This window comes from Mytilus galloprovincialis, chromosome 5, assembly GCF_965363235.1.
Source record: "Mytilus galloprovincialis chromosome 5, xbMytGall1.hap1.1, whole genome shotgun sequence".
In the NCBI taxonomy this organism is placed as follows: Eukaryota; Metazoa; Mollusca; class Bivalvia; order Mytilida; family Mytilidae; genus Mytilus; species Mytilus galloprovincialis.
In genome coordinates this window covers 49650395-49663396 of record NC_134842.1, presented here as the reverse complement: position 1 = coordinate 49663396, position 13002 = coordinate 49650395, and the positions used below count along the sequence as shown (strand labels likewise).

The 13002-nt window shown below is 31.2% G+C and overlaps 1 long non-coding RNA gene across 1 annotated transcript; it reads right to left on the bottom strand.

The window, feature by feature from the left end:
* Nucleotides 1-303: 303 nt before the first annotated feature.
* Nucleotides 304-3153, bottom strand: LOC143075974 (uncharacterized). Its single transcript, XR_012978490.1, has 3 exons — nucleotides 3014-3153; nucleotides 1651-1766; nucleotides 304-827 (listed from the first exon to the last, which is right to left on the bottom strand). It is a non-coding gene; the product is annotated as an uncharacterized LOC143075974 (long non-coding RNA).
* Nucleotides 3154-13002: the final 9849 nt, after the last annotated feature.

The window sequence follows — 13002 nt, the reverse complement described above, 5'->3', positions numbered from 1 at the left end:
AAAATCTGACTGTCTAATTTATAAATATATATATTCTACACAATTCATACACACTTCTAAAAATATCCCAAATGAAGATTAGAAAATACCTGAAATTCAATTCAACTAACTATTGCTTTTTTTCCATTGACCAACTAGAGATAGTATAAAAAAGAAGATGTGGTATGATTGCCAATGAGACAACTGTCCACAAGAGACCAAAATGATAGACCCATCCAAAAGTTAAGACTTCTTTTTTCTTACAATGTACATGTAGCTACATGAACCAATAAAAAAAATAATAGTTTGTTTCTGAATTTTTAATTTTTAGTCCAAATTTTAGTCTTGTGTTGGTTGTATACATTGTACATGTCATTCCAAATGTTGGTTTTCTGCCCTATAATCAGCTGGGCAATTTGCGCAATTGTTTCTGCATACATGTAGTTGGTATTGGTAATGTTTTCTACTCTAGCGCAGTGAATATAGTACACTGGATATGTAGGATGGCTTGTTTCGAAGCTAAGACATTTTCACATATATGTGGTTAAATTTTCGGAATACGAAGTGCGATTTTTTTTCACACAACAATTTCTTTGAAAATTTAATACTTTGAATACATTAAAAAAACTCCATAGTTTTACATATTTATACTATGATCCTCTACTTTCCAGATCAACACAAATGGTAAAGCTCCGTCACTTTTTAAAAATGAAACATGTTCAATATCACTAGAGACAATTTTTGTTTACACACAACTTTTGTGTTCCTCATTTGATGGCGCATTAGTTACTCATTTGGAGGCGCATTAGGAATATTGACCCAGCTGGTCTTGTGTTGGTTTCAGATCTCTGAAAAAAAATCATAAATTATAAAATACAAAAAAATAAATTGATCCGAACTTATGAATTACAGCAGTTCTTAAAAATTATCCTGTGTTTAAACATAATCAATATTTTTTCTATTGCTGGTCCTATAATAAACTGCAGATTCATAATTATTTTGTGTTGTTACTGAGATGTTTGTATCTTTGCCAATTATACACATTTTGATGATGTATGTTAGAAATTTAACACAATTTCAACAGTATATAATTATTCATAACTTATGATTAACCTTTGTTCTTATTTAAAAAATAAATTTGTTGTTAAATTGAACATGTGTTAATAAAATTATGTCTGTTCCAGAAAATACTATGTCCGCCCCTAAGGGACAGCCCTAAGCCCTTTTAAAAAAAAAATCCCAGCACCGACAGAATTAAAAATTAATTTAAGATATGCAAAGGATTCTACCTTAATAAATTTAGAATGTACATCGATACAACAAGACCTCATAGCATATGCCAATGAACGCAATCTATAAAATCAACAAATTATAATTTGATAAATAAAATTAATATAAGAAGAATGTGTCCATGAGTCACAAATGATCTTATCAAACTTAATTTAAAGGACATATTTAGAGAACAGTAAAGCAGATGCTCTCCAAATTCAAACTCTGTGTTTTATGATAATAAGCGTTGTGTATTGGTTGCATAACATGTGGTTTAGGCAAACTTTAGATAACAGAATCCAATTTTGAGTTCAATGTACATGTATGTACGTACAGTACAAGAGTTAAACTATATCACTCAGTTAAGGAGGACATAAAAAGAGCTGATCAACTGATGTTTACCTTTTTAAAATCTTGGTCCAAATTTTTGAGCTGGTGCATGCTTAACTGTTACATGGTTACTGCAATGATTTCCTCAACCTCCGACACATTGGATCTGTGGATTTATGTACAAGACTCTGGAAAAAAAAATTAAAAATACATTCAATTATCTTTTATATTCTTCTGTCTGTTTCATATAAAAAAGAAGATGTGGTATGATTGCCAATGAGACATATCTTTACAAGAGACCAAAATGACACAGAAATAAACATTTATAGGTAACCGTACGGCCTTCAACAATGAGCAAAGCCCATACCGCATAGCCAGCTATGAAAGGCCCCGAAATGACAATGTGAAACAATTCAAACGAGAAAATTCACCGCCTTATTTATATAAAAAAAAATGTATGCATGTTAGTCCAACAAATCTTTAGAACAAAGTGACAAATTTAAATGCATTCCAAAATGCATATGTTTTATGATTGATTACAACATTGTTTCTGATCACATATTTAGTGATTGTACATGTAGCTCGTCATTGATAAATATGTAGATTTCATACTATAAATTGTACAGCAAAAAAGATGTCCCTATGTACTCTTTTTTAACACCTGTAAACTGGGTTTACCCTGAAAACAAGAAAATTTTACCCAACTTTGATGGCTATCTTAATTTTTTTCTGTGACGCCTACATTTGTGTATATTTTACAACATCTTTATTGGCACAATTGTCTATTTCCATGTCAGACCCAGTGATACAATGATTGATCGTTTGTTGATCAACATCCTGTGGCAAATATTTCATGCATGTAAGCGACGACCCCCAGTGATATATGCAGTATTATCATTAATAGGCCGAGTTGGTAATATGCCAAGTTTGAAATGTGCGGAGTTTGTAATGGACCCAGATATCTAAAGTGCTGAGATGTTTAGCTTCACATTTTCTGATATTGATAACATGGATAAGACTTTTATGCTTCAATGATTATCAAAAAATAACAGAGCAAAAGACACTTGTAGCCTTAATATATATGGATAGTAGCTCTTGTCACAGATAGAAAACAAGTACTTATGGCTGTGCACCCCTCCCCCTTTTTTTACTTTCTACAGTTATTACTTATTATTAATTGCATATATCTTCAGAAACAACACAAGTTAGTCAAGCAATTTGATAAATGGATTCAAATAACACACATTATGGCTAAAATATCTTGTATCAGTGCAATATATTGACAGTATAAGAAAAAGTATCATATTTCAACACGGTCACGTATAACAGACTTGAAAGAGGCGCCCAACACGGTAACAGCTGTTTTATTTTCATTAATCAAACTTGTTTTTATCATGGAGAACCTATTTGATGTAATGTGCAATCATTATTTTACCTTTTTCTTTGTTCTGGAATCTGGATCAAGCTAAATTTCCACTGCAAATTTCTCACTGTTTTCAAAAATCAAGCGGCAAAAGTGCGCATGCTCAGACTTTTCATAGTATGCAGCGGTAAAACCCCGAGTATTGCTGAACGTTACACTAATCAAATCGTAAAAAACGATCTATGAAATCCAAGTGATAAATGATGACAAAATTTTAATGATATATACAGCCCGTAACAGAGAAGTGATCGAATTCGCGTTTCTTTACCGTCAGAATAAGTTACGTTATCGACAAACTTATTTCAGAAGTGACATAATTTAATTTTCTTCATCGACAAAATATTTCATGTACAATGTGTAAGTTTTCATTCTTTAAGTCGAAGTTTTTTTCTTTATATCGTCTATAATCTCTATACTTTCGTTTCCATGAAAAGGCAAATATAGCTTACGTTTACATAGAACAAGAACGAATTGCACTGTACATGCTGTAGTTTATACATTGTTTCTTTGAAAGTCGTTATAAAGAATTATTTACATCACTGTATACAGGTTCATTTAATTTTAGAAATAACCGATTATTTATTATACACTGCTTGCACTGTGAATATTTATGGGATTCAACACTGTAAAAGTTTTTCTTTCGTCTGATACAGAATACCCCATATCTTTTCTTTTTCATACCTATCTGTTTATTGTGTCCCCGGGATTATGTCAATCATACATTGTTGCAATACCGACATATAAAAAAGAAGATGTGGTATTATTGCCAATGAGACAACTATCCAAAAAAAGACCTAAATGACACAAACATTAACAACTATAGGTAACCGTACGGTTATGCGTGTACTTTGTCACAGAAAAAACTGAAATAAATTTCTTTCAAATCGAAGCAAAAAATACAAATGTACCCTTTAACATTTGAAATTTGAAATGTTAAAGACAAAATTGCTCTTTATCTTAAGTTATTGACGAATATTTGAAATTTAAACCTCTATAAGATGTGATGTACGGCATTTCATTTTATCATTGGTGATGATCCATATCTGACAGAGAAGAAATATTCATAATTCTCAGAAAGTTTTCGTAAATATTGTTAGATACCACTAATCGTTCCAACAATCAAGAGATCAGAGACAAACAGGAAAAAAAATATGAAAATGAAAAGATATGACTTAAGTGTTAGCATGTTCAGGGAGAAGGGCACCCAATTTACAAAAAAAATAATTGATGTTTTAAGAAACTGTAGAGAACTCCACAGGTTTTCAACAAGGGTAGAATTCAAAACCTTGAATATGAAAGCCTCGAAATCCATGATACTTTTTCTGTGCGGTAGTTATATCTACAAAATCCAATCATGTACACGACATATAATACATGTATATTCATACATGTATATGTATATATTGGGAATTTATTTTTGTTTCCAAACAGAATTATAAGGTTATGTATAAGTGCCTACGTTCACTGCACAATTGTAAATTGTCTTCCTAACGACCAGCAAAAATAAATGGCACAAGTTCACGTAGTCATAAAAAAAAGTCGTATAATTTACGTTATCGAACAAAAACTCAGAAATACGGAATAGTATAAATTCAAATTCAAATATTTTATTGGACAAAGCACATATGATACAATGCGTATTCCAAGATATAAACACATTAAACATGACAATTTATGCAAATACAACATAAAGAAAACATTTGAAGTACCAATTATATATATATATATAATATCACAGTATTACATAGTATTATACTTATGGTAGACCAACTGACATTAGATTATTATTACGAGCTTCAAAAGCTTGACTTAAATAAGTGAATGGTTAGGAAATCCCGTTTACCCTGCGTGTTTTAAAAGTCAAAGACAAATGTTTTCCCTGATACAAACGTTTTAAGAACTAGCTTTGTGTAACCTATAGACAAATTCGACTGTATATAAGGAAGTGAATATGTTTACTCTGATTTGAAACTATCTTATAGAACTTGTTTTAGTAATTGAGAACCTATGTTGTTTATGGGTAATAGGTGAAATGTTGCATGACCCATCAAAATGACAGCAAACGCAGTTTTCCGGACGATTTTTATTTGTACACTGTTAAAAACTGACAATCATGTGAAACGGACGAAGACATATTCTAACAGAAGTACAAATACCAGTCCTCCCTTTTGTGTATACATATGAGAAAACATTTCAAAGTTATTAATTGAATTCAAATCCATCACACATACGGTACACATTGTATTCCGAAACAAGAATGTGTCCAAAGTACACGGATGCCCCACTTGCACTATCATTGCACTGGCATTAAAATTAGAAAGATCATACTATAGGGAACATATTTACTAAGTTTCAAGTTGATTGGACTTCAGCTTCATCAAAAACTACCTTGAACAAAAACTTTAACCTGAAACTCCCACTTTCATTTTCTATGTTCAGTGGACCATGAAATTGGAGTCAAAAGTCTAATTTGGCTTTAAAATTAGAAAGATCATATCATAAGCAACAAGTGTACTAAGTTTCAAGTTGATTGGACTTCAGTTTCATAAAAAACTACCTTGACAAAAACTTTAACCTGAACGGACGGACGGACGCACAGACGGACGGACGAACGAACGGAGCCACAGACCAGAAAACATAATGCCCCTCTACTATCGTAGGTGGGGCATAAAAATAAAGGACTTCATTCCTATCAAACACCTTTTTAATTGTTTAAACCAGTATATTTCTTTTAGTTTTGGGTAAAATTGTAAAGGAAATAATACTACCAAGACGTCCTTCCATAAACCTTCTTTTTCTGTTCTGTCTTTGAAGAAATGACTTCTTTTCACCCAATCGAAATGGTGCATGGACATATTTTGTTTCATATTATTAGAATTATTTTCAGTATTATCGGTATTAAACTTGATTATCGACACATGAAAGTCTGTCAGCATTGTCAATCTTTTTAACGTTAAAGTTCCAATAGTTCGGTCACTACTCAGTTAAGTTTGTCGATAACGTAGCTAATTTTGACGGTAAAGAAACACCAATTCGATCACTTCTCTGTTACGGGCTGTATTAAACAATAAATATTCATATAAAATACATATATTAGAACATTAAAATTGGATTTGTAATATTTTCTTTGACATTTTGGTGCAAATTATGTCTGCGGGAAAAAAGGGGGATTTTTTTTTTAAATCGAAAAAATCGTAAATATATTCTAGTGAAGGCGAATGATCGATATATCCAGGAATACTCATTATGACATACCCCAAAAATTCGTCCAATAAAACCAGATTTTTACAATGTATTCACTACGTTCTTATAATGTCGATACGACGTAACATTTTGTTACGTCGGATTATGACAGTTATAAGCACGTTGTCACAACGTAATAAAATGTTACGTCCTGACAAGGTAGTAAATTTACGTGAATCCGACGTAATTTTATAACGTCGTCTGTACGTCTGCATCCAACGTTGGATTTTTACGTTCCCACAACGTTGGTACGACGTAAACTCACGACATGACGTTCAGACGACCATTAACCGACGTCGGGAGTACGTCGTGTGTTTACTGGGTAATGATCAAAATTAGAGTTGGTCAAACTGCTATGTGCCGACTGCTATATATTAAATGATTCTTTTCCGATTAAGTGTGTGGTTCAAGATTTTACTTATTTTTTTTTATATAATTGGCAAGGGTAAAGTTGAATATGTTGATTTTAAACGAGCCAAATTAATCTGTGTGGAAATGTTCGATACTACCATAAACTATGCTCTTCATTGTACACTTTTTACACCATATATGTGCATTTCATAAGATGATTTATTTACATATTAAACAAATTTAACGATATTTTTTAAAGAATCAAATGGAGCTCTGTAGAACACATGACCAATGCACCCTAATAGATTGTGTTATTGATTGATTAGTGTCTACGGCCACTTTCAGAATAATTTTGCTATTTCGAAGCAATCAGTTTGAACTGAATAGGAGGACGCCGGGTTGCCCGTTGAAAATCACCGACCTTCGATAGGAAAACTGACAATCCCAGTCAGCTAAGATTGGAGTCGACCACAGCTGCGACGTGCGAGATTCAAAACAAAAAAAAACTAAGTGTTGATAGACTAGTGATACAGTAGTGCAACTACTTAGACCACTAGGCCACCTACATTGTGAATTATACCAGATGCCTTGTCATTGGATCTAAAATTTTGATCACATCGATCGACGATTTTATTTAACATATAGCGTCAAAACTAGATTCAGTTTTTTTATTCAACATTTGATCAAACAAACTGTCCAAATGAAGAAATACTCGTAACGCTAAAATAGTTGTTCAAAGTAAACATTTTTTTTTTTCGGATCATTGTCCTCAATGTCATTTATCAAATGACAAAAATCAAACACGCAAACATATTGAACAGATACAAAACAACTGTCATATTCCGAGCTTGGTGCCAATATTTCTTTTAGAAAATAATAAGATTCATTTCCTTTCCTTGATAGATCTCTTTTCGAAAACAATTGCTTTCTCGAATGGATACGGACAATTGTACCCTACAACTAATTCTATTAGTAAACAGATCTAAAAAGTTGTACCTTGATACGTATTATAACAGTTCTGCATGAACTTATTCTCACATGGTTAGAACTTTAAAGGTAGAACTGTTCTAGAACTAATTAGAAATTATTTCATTTGGACTTGCGCTGTGTGATTTACGAATTTTAACAAGAATTCACAGTGACTGCATACTGAAAAAAACTGTCGACGAATTAGAGACACTTGTTATAAAAAGAAGTACATTTCTGTAGATTGAAGCAAGTAAGTAAACGTACAAATATACATGTAACCATTCAAATAAAATAGATATACTCTCTCTCTTTTTTTTTTTTTTATAAAATCAACATTTACTATGAGTCACAATGAGTCAGATCAGGTGATAAAATACAACCAAAACCTATATGAGGTTACGACCATTTAAGTTCCAAAAAAGGAAGGGAAGGGTGGGGTTGGAGGTTCTGTTTTTTTTTTCAAATAAAACAATATTATCCGAATTTGATGTTGTGGTCGAGCAATTCCCGAAAAATACATTCTGAATCCAAATTTTCCCATACCTTATATAGTGTTTAGCTTTGACAAAAATGAAAGCGTCAAATTTAAAAAAAAATGTTAAAGAACACATATTTTATTACTGTACTATAACATTTTTTTTAATACGTACATTGTCAAGCAGTTTCTGCCACTATGTCTTCTGTATTATCATTTTAACCTTTATATGGTTGACACTCTATTTTTATTTGTTCTGTTTATAAATAAAAGGTAAAGAAAAACACAAATATGTTAGATCAATACTTGTATATGTTGTTAACATTGTTTTATACTAGAAACAAAATACTTTTTTGGTAAAGTAGACAAAACACATTTGTTTTATGTGTTAACGTTGTTGTTGATAATTTTGTTACGATTGGTGTTCCATATAGTATTGTGAGTTTATTAATAGAATGGGGTTATGTGTTATATATGCTACCTATATCAGAATCAATTATGAATTTATTTATTTAAAAGGTAAGGTCATATATATGATATTAATACTATAACTTGAACCATGTACTATTATAAATGATCGTTATATGAATTACATGTAAGTATTGCACTTTATTTGACATGATAACAAAACAAAAATTATATAACAAATACACAAAAATATGGAACACAAAAGTTTAACAATCTATGTCTAACTTACAAATAATTTATTAATTTGGAAAATGTTACCAGACATGCACCGGAAAAATTTCAATGTTCGGGGGATAAAAATTTCACTGTTCGGGGGGGTATCCTGAATATCAATGAAAGATGAACCCTTCAATGGTAAAACCATAATAGTCAACATGGTCAAGTTGAAATCTAGTGAAATCTTCTGAAGATCAATTTTGTTTAACATGTTTAATGTTATTCGCGTGTGTACAGTACAAGAAAAAAGTAAAATCACAAAAATACTGCCTTAGAGGAAAATCAATTTGGAAAGCCCATAATCACATGGCAATTTCAAATAACAAAACGCATAAAAAACGAATGGACAAGAACCACGATGCGCCATTTTGAAAATGTGTGAGTGTTTAACTCTTAAATTATCGACGTAAATAAATTTAGTACTTTTAGATTTAAAAACACTTGTGACAATATACATTGTTAGAGGAGGATGACCAATTAAACATGATAAAAGATATACGATCAATTTATGAAATAATAAGGTGTAGAAAAGTAGAGACAATAATCTCTTTTCGGGCAGCAATAAACTTAATAAATAAATATAGATTTTAATTCTCAAATTCATTAATTTTTAGAAATACATTTATAGAACTTTAATATAATAATTTTATCTCAGTGTTTCAGTTCACATTTTGGCAAAATCCATTCATATATATGCAAATAACAAAATTTTGCACAAATTCTGACACCTAAAGTTGTATTGACTGACTTCTCGTTACTCTTTTGTTCATTACTTCACATCTCTCATTACATCTTGGTAGTTTTAAACCATCAGTTCACTTGTCTATCATTGTTCCTGAAAGAAAAAAGTACATATTATTGTATATAATAAATGTTGATGTATGTAAAACAAAAAATATGCATACATCATGCCCATTAAGGTGGCATGGAAATAAAATCACCTCTAGTTTTTATACATTTTGTATATATCTCTTCTTGTTATATTTGATGGTATTTTTTTATATTTTTAATGCAGCAATTTAAAAAAAAATGCTGACTTGTGATTTATCATTTGGCAAAGGTAAAATTTTATATTTCTGAATTGTTATTAAGCTAAAAAAACACTGATGATGAATTCAGACTCTTGCAATTGGATAATTCAATCTCATTGAATCCCTATGCATGTGATCTTCAATTAAACCCTTAGCTAGAAATTGATTATATAAAAAAGAAGATGTGGTATAATTGCCAATGAGACAACTGTCCACAAGAGACCAAAATGACACAGACATTAATAGCTATAGGTCACCGTACAACCTTCAACAATGAACAAAGCCCATACTGCATAGACACTTATAAAAGGCTTCGATAGGACAATGTAAAACAATTCAAACGAGAAAAATAACGGCCTTATTAATTATATAAAAAAATGAACGAAAAACAAATATATATCACATAAACAAACGACAACCACTGAATTACAGGCTCCTGACTTTGGACAGGCACACACATAAATAATATGGCGGGGTTAAACATGTTAGCGGGATCCCAACCCTCCCCCTTACCTGGGACAGTGGTACACGTTTAACAGTACAACATAAGAACGAACTATAAAAATCAGTCAAAAAAGGCTTACCTCATCAGATGGACAAAAATACAAGTGGACTTGGTATGGTTGATGTGTGTTAGGCTATTAATCTTGTTAATAGAAAAGAATGTCAACATTGAAAGTGAAATAAAGGTAAATCATTAGATTGAATGATTCGATCCACAAAAAAAATCATGTTTATACAGCATGTACAGATAAACAGTCATGGGACTTATTGAAATAAGTAACTTTTAAATCAAAACAAAATGACAATTTATCTATGTGTTACATATTTGTTTTTCGTTCTTTTTTTTTTTATATAAATAAGACCGTTAGTTTTCTTGTTTTTAAATCACCTATTTAAGTAGCAAATTCGAAATTTTGTCATAAAATGTGATTTAGTAGTTTTACTAAAATTTTAAACACATAGGTTTAGATAATATCTTTTTTTTTATTTGTATAATTGAAAAAAAATGAACCTTTTGTTTGTTTTAATTAGCAAGGTTTATGCCTTTGATGCTATCATTAAGCTGTAAATTCTATTTTATTGGAAAAATTGTTATAATAATGGCTTAACTTAATGAACTGATACTTTCTTAACAGATTTTTCCCAGCAGTGGTAGTATTTTTCCTGTATAGTTCAGGGTTTCATCTTTCAGATTATGTAATAAAATTCTACAGTTCGTGATAAAAAAAAATCACTGCTCGTGGGGTATCCTGAATATCAATGAAAGATGAACCCTTCAATGGTAAAACCATAATAGTCAATAGAACCCGCACACACTAATTGGCATTCACACACCTTTATAGTGTTAGTTATTGAGCACTTGCTCATCCTTCTTTTACAATCTGTACCTGTACCTGCTTCAAGTGTTCGTCTTTGAATGTTGCACTCTCCAATCTGCAACCCCAGTGCTCAGGTATAAACAGCGGGAGTACCTCCATAATTTACAGTGCCAATCTTATGTTCAAAACTTGACGATGTACATGTGTAACACAAAAAAATCAAACATGCAAACATGCAGTAATTAGTGAACATCAGTTTTAATTTCTGATGCGTAGAAAAACCATAAAAAATTGTCTGAAATCGGATAGTGTTTTGCTACATTTGTACATGTATTGTTTTTTTACTGTTGAGATCAGCTGTTATGTAATAATACATAATTATCAGGTTTGACATTCGTTGTATTGTTTACAATGAGAAATTCTTTTTGACGTACCAGTCAGCAGTTATTTGTATGTTTCGTTATATAATACTACTAGGATCTCAAAAGAATAAAACAAAAACTGGGATATTCTAAATTGATAATAAATGCAATAAATGTGATTTTGTTTCTTTCAAAGCAAAAAAGAAGTAGGTAAGTAAACGTCCTTATTATACTTGTATATATAAATTTATTTTCATCTTTCGTAACAAGAATTCAATACTTTCATGACTTTAAGTCATGTCAAAAAATAAAATTCAATCCAAATCTATAAGACAAAATAGACAGACGACATTACCAATTTTGACTTGTTAAAAGATAAGATAATCCTAGGTTTACACTACACATGCTACACAGAGTATCAGAATTAGAAAAAAATATTTTACTCAAAACCAACCTTCAAACAAAATTAGTAATTAATAATAATAAAAACAACAACAAACGAACGAACGAACGAACATGCAAGTATTGAAGGACATTAGCAATTAAAGAAAACATCACATGCTTGTGATAAAAATTATTCCATCTAAAAATTGATATGTTTGTTACATATTTTACTTTATTTAAGTATATATTATACGACATTTTTTTAGACATTTCGGCTATAGGTTTCTTCAACTTCTCTATTATCATTCTAACCTAAATATGGTAGAAAAATATATGATTTGTTCTGTTTATAGATAAATTATAAGACAAATACGTTAAACACATATTTGTTTATATCATGTATATGTTCCAGACCATATGAGTATTTGGTACATACCCATATGGTCCGACCGTATGCGTATGGTCGTGTGATTAACACTTCTTCTTCTGTGGGTTTTTAAAGGACGGCTTTCCTAATGGAAATTGTGCCCTATATGTTCCTAATGTTTTTGGTTTTTTTTTTATTTAAAAAAAAAGATTCTACTTAATGTTTGTATTTTTTTTTTTTTTTAATTTTTGTTGTGAGTTTTACAAGAACCTAGTGTGTCGCTTATTTGTCGTTTTTTATCAGATGTTACTTATTTTCTTTTGAAATATACGACTAAAGTTTTTATCAGTTGCCCCAGCCAGTGGTCCCGTGAGAATCGTGTATACGCACTATCCCACGGAGGTACTAACCATGGTAGTGTAAGTTTATTGCAAACTGGAACCAGACATTGACCTGTTCTCTGTCTGGTGATCAGTCAGGCAGAGAACAGACCACTGTCTAGATCCCGAAATGCCAAAAAACTGTTTCATGATCCCCCCCCCACAAAAAAAAATCCAAATTGTATATATATAAAGAAAATTATATTATCTTATTTTTATGATAATATACGGGACTTTATACTTCTATATTAATTTACTAGGATGCTCAAGGATTCCAGTTTGAATTGTACCCCAGACAACATTGGTACGTTGGCACAACGTTGGCCCAACGTATCTACATTCATTGGCCCAACGTTGTTTTTAAACGTTGGCCCAATGTATAAGTGCAAAGTGGCCCTATGTTGGCCCAACGTGATGGCTAAACGTTGGCACA